Consider the following 5,306-nt stretch of genomic DNA (forward strand, 5'->3'; position numbering starts at 1 on the left):
AACTTTATCCTTTCATGAAGATTTATGACCTAAAATAGCTATATTAAAATCATATTTCAGAAATGCATTTATGAAACTTGTAGCATAACATGTAATTGGTTACCCTGCTTTAGAAATATCAAGTATAGCTACACAGGAAATAAATTAGGACACAGGATTATAAACGCATGGCACAGATAATATGATCTAGAGAGTCAGAGAAAATAATAATAGGTGAGAATGATTAATGAAAGGATAAAGTTTATTCTCAAACATGATAGGTAAAGATGAATAAAGGTATTTACAGGAGAAAAATTCATTTCTATAATCTTAGCCAAAAATAAAGTATATTCAATAAGCCCCATAAATATCACCACAGATTTAATTAAGGTGCTTACTTTCAAAGTCTGAAATTGAGGCTAGAGAGATGGCTTAGAGGTTAAAAGCACTTCCTGCTCTTTCAAAGGACTTGTGTTAGGTTCCCAGCACCCATGTCAGACAGTTCACCATCACCCATAACTCCAGCTGGAGGAGATTTGACGCCCTTTTCTGGGATATCGGGGACCCACACACGTTATACATCACACAAACATAGACATAAATAAAAATAAAACTTTTTTTAAAAGCTCAAAAGCTGCCTGATGTATTGGTGAACACCTTTAATCCCAGCAGTCAGGAGGCAGAGGCAAGACACTATGAGACTGAGGCTAACCTGGTCTACAAAGCGAGTCCAGATCAGCTGGGGTTGCAGGGAGACCCTGTCTCAAATACTACGGTATTACATTTCTAACTCAAATCAGCATCTTTAACTCTTCACCAAAGTTTAAGTTATCCTAAATATAATTTGGTTATTCTAAATATTTTAGTCTATTATAAAATAATCTATAAAATATACATACAGTATTTGTCTTTTACTTATTTTCTTCCTTCAAAAATGTGTTCCTATTAGAGATACAAACATAACAATTAGTAGCAGACATAAAATAGTGAGATGATTTCTAAAATCTTTTATTCTTATCACTTTATAGCAAATTGCATCAATCTTGAAGCTAGTCAATAAAAATATAAATTCATAAGCTATAGCAATATTTTTGTTGTTTTTTTGACAGGATCTCCCTTATAGCCCCAGATGACCTGGAACTCACTATGTAGACCAGGCTGGCCTCGATCTTAGAGATCAGCATGCCTCTGCTTCTCAAGTGCTGGGATTAAAGACATGTGCCACCATATCTGGCTTTTTTTTCCAATTATTTTTTATTTATTTTTATTTTATGAGTACCTGTGTTTTGCTTGCGTGTATGCTAGTACACCCATGCATTCAACGCCCATGGAGGCCGGAAGAAGGTGTTGGATCCCCTGGAACTGGAGTTACAGACTGCTGTTAGCTGGCAGGTGGTACTGGGAACTGAACTTGGGTCCTCTGCAAGAGCAGGCAGTGCTCTTAACTGCTGAGCCATCGCTCCTACCCCAGCTGTACCAATTTCTGACAATAATTAAACAGATAGTTGAAAATCCATTTCTACCTTCTAATTCATTGATCAAAAATACAAATCATAATAATATCCACGAACATACCCAGCTAATAAAATGGAGTCCTCCCTAAAGATGCAAAAGGCAACTGATTTTGGAGATAAACACGTAGAAGCAAAACCACTAAACGGCTGACTTGAGGAAGACAACTATTAAGCAAACAAAAAGCCAATGAAATCAAGGACACTGCACTACTGAGTATTGATTCTAGGAAAGATCTCAACTTGGAGCCTTGTGTGGTGGTGCACACCAATAATATAAGCATAGGCAGAATGAGACAGGGATGGAAGAGTTCGAGGCTAGCCTGGTCCATAGTGAAAGACTGCCTCAAAACAAAAAAAGGGCTTAAATTTGAGCAAGCAAAATACTAACTGATTCAGTGAGGAAATACTCACATGCAATGAAATGATTTACTTCTATAATCTGAAAAGCTTTCAAAGCCAAGTGAGACCTTGCCTGTTTTCATTCATTATTTTATATGAAGTCCTTACAATAAGGCTAATTAGTACCTAATAAATCCCCAGTATGTTTTGAGGAAATAAATGTTACTAATTTGGGGGGCTGGGGACAGAACTCAGTCAGTGAAATCCAAGCATGAAGACCCGATTTCAGTCCCCAGCACCTGTGTAAAAAGCTGGGGCAAGGTGGCACATACTTATAATCCTAGCACTGGGAAGAGAAGACTGGGGATCCCTAGGCTTACAAAAGTTACCTTTGCCTAACACAAATCTCAGGTTCCAGTGAGAGAACGTATCTTAAAAAATAAGGTGGGGTTGGAGACACGGCTCAGCAGTGAGAGCACTGGCTGAAGACCCAGGTTCAAATCCCAGCACCCACATGACAGCTAACAAGTGTCCGTAGCTTCAGTTCCAGGGGATCCAACGTCCTCTACTGACCTCCACTAGCCTTGTTCAATACGGGTGCACTTACTTACATGCAGGCATAACACTCATACACATAAAAGTAAATTTAAAAAAATTTTTTTTTAAATTTTACTCCTGAGGAGTAACACCTGTGGTTGATCTCTGGCCTCCACATGGATGAGCATCCACACACGTATACCCTTCACACATGAACATGCACACAACCAAACGTACACACTTGCACATAAAAAAATTACAAAAAATTTTTAATTTGAATTAAATGGTACAATAATGCGTGACTTTCTGAGTGTATCAGCTGTAGTTACCTAGGGAAAACAAAATTACCATCTTACCAGTAACATTTAAGAAATATAAAGGGAGATAATTGTACTTCCCTTAAGCAAAATGAAATACTGATATTTTGAAACTGAGTGAAAAACATTCTGAGCCATCAGTAAGTTAAATCTGTTCTCAAAATTAATTAATACTGAACAGACTACTGAATTTTCCCAATATTTAATTACTTGTATTAATGGATCTAAAATAACTATCAAGACTTTTCTTGTCCAAAAATTTTGAAAATGAAATATAAAAAAATTTAAAAGCATAACCAAAGCTCTTATTGTACAGCTTCTAGTTTATGGGTACACTTAATTTATAATACCTACTTTTCCAGCCAGAAGGAAATAAACTTCTCACACTTATGGTTTTCAAAAATTATTTCTTTCAATTAATTGGTATTATCAAATGCTTTCACAAAGTAAATGTAAATAAACAATAACCTCGATGGCAAATAAAATAACCACACTAAGCCTAAGCTTATCTTTCACAGAACCTTTTTCTTCAGAACACTAAAAACAAATTTGTCTAGGTTTTCGTTGCATAACAGCATAATTAAGTAGTAACCAAAGAAGCCATATATGGTCCTTCATATAAGGCCTGCTAACCTTTGAAACCTACATCTTCGGAATCACAATGCCTGGCACACATTATGGGAGCAATAAATACTTTCTGAATGAACATTTCAAGCAGTGCTGGATTTGGGTGGAGCCACCAAACTCTTAGACTTCAGTTCAGTGAAAATAATGTGTATTTTGCAAGATAGAGGGCAGACAGGATTAAGGATGCAGTTTTGTGACTCACGAGAGCAAAATTAATTAGTCCACTATGGATATATGATCAACCCTAGCCTCTCCCAATGCTTGTCTAGAAAAACCTAAAGGTAATGCATTATCGCTAGTTCGGGGCGTTCTAATATTTAGAAGCGATCTTTTCCCAGTCCTTTAATACACTGTCATCTTTCGTCTATATATATTTCTAGTTTTCACTAGCTTTGATAAAACATCTCTGCTAGGTCTATCTAGGACTTGTTAGGTCTAGTTCAGGAACGAGGGGGAAGGTGGCAGACATCTACAATGCACGCACGAGGCGTAACACTGTCGAAGAAAGCCAAACTTCTTGACCTCCTGAAGCTCCCGTTATACTGGGCAAAGACAGAAGACAAACGAGAAAGGCGGCTAGAATATCCGGAGGACAGAGAGAATGAAGCCCATGAACCTACATCTTAGTAGTGGCCATGGAAGCACCGAGTGAAACCGAGGAGACCCTGAAGACAGGGAGCCGGCCCCGAGGACACTGCGAGGCTAGAGCCCGGCAGAGCGCTCGATAATGCTAAGCCGGTCCTTCTTCACACCTGGCAGGACTCCGGCTTTGGCTTCCTCCCCTCGGGGTGCCAGAGTCACTGCAGGGTCTGGGGTGAAGAAATAAGCTCTTAGGCCCCATACTTTAAGCACATCGATACACATACAAATATATACGATTAACGTGAACGAACTTCATTCATTCAAAACAACGTTTCCTCCTGTTTGAGTAAAATCCGCTTACCTACAGCACCTTTTACCTGAAGAACAGCCCCCTTTTAATTTACACAAAAACAGGAGCTGTGCAACGATGAGATAACGTCTTGTTTTACGGTAAGGCACTAAACGGCACGCTACTGGGTGTACATTCACATTTTGTACTCCAGTCTTGTCCGGAGCCTCAGTGTTCAGAGAGGAAAACGACGTTGGAAGCGCTGGTCCCGGGCTGCCCGAGGCGCATCCGGCCAGGGCTCGGCTCCACCCACACCGAGACCCGCGGCGGAGCGGCTGCCTTTCCCCGCTGGTCGTGGCACAGCGTCGCCTACAGGCCTTATCCCGACCAGTCGGGAGGGATCAAACCATCGCAAAAAAAAAAAAAAGGCCAGTCCAGCAGCGCCCGCATAATTTCCAGCAAATTAATGCATCCCAGTCACGATTCCAACGCGGCCCAGCTGGGAGCCTTCACCTCCGAGGACAGTGGTCTTCGCGTAAATAACCGACAGGCCTAGAGCCGGGCCTCTCGGGAGGACAGGCGTGCGATCGCCGCATCCCTGGCTGCGGGAACACCGGCTCAAAGGTGGCCGCCCGACGCTTGGCTCCCCGGGGGTAATGACCGCGCGGCAAGCGCCGGCTGCGGCCTCCTAGCGCTGCCCTGTGCCGCCCAGGTGTCCGGGAGACCCGGAGCGCCCGCCTGCACGCTACCGCCGCTGAACTGGGGCCCGGCTGCCGTCGGCCTCCAGGAGAACCCAGCCGTGGGAGACCCAGAGTCCTGCAACATCCACGCCGCCCCGAACGGAAGGGTGCAGGGACGAGACGCCGCCGCCGCCCGGCTCCCAGCCCCCGTGGGCCGCTGCGCTGCTGTGCGGTCAGGCCGAGACCCGAGCCCGAGCGGCGGCGGCGGCAGCGGCGGCGGCGGTGGCGGAAGTGGAGTGGGGAAGAGGGGGTGGTTGTTAGTGTTTGGCGCCGGCGGAGGGAGTCATTCCTGCAGCTGCACTTCCGGTCGGCATTTTGTTCTGAGAGGGAGAGACGGAACGAGAGAGAGACACACACAGGGCTCCTTCCCCCCGCCCTCCCC

This window comes from Nannospalax galili, unplaced genomic scaffold (assembly GCF_000622305.1).
Source record: "Nannospalax galili isolate Female #2095 unplaced genomic scaffold, S.galili_v1.0 scaffold139, whole genome shotgun sequence".
NCBI lineage: Eukaryota > Metazoa > Chordata > Mammalia > Rodentia > Spalacidae > Nannospalax > Nannospalax galili.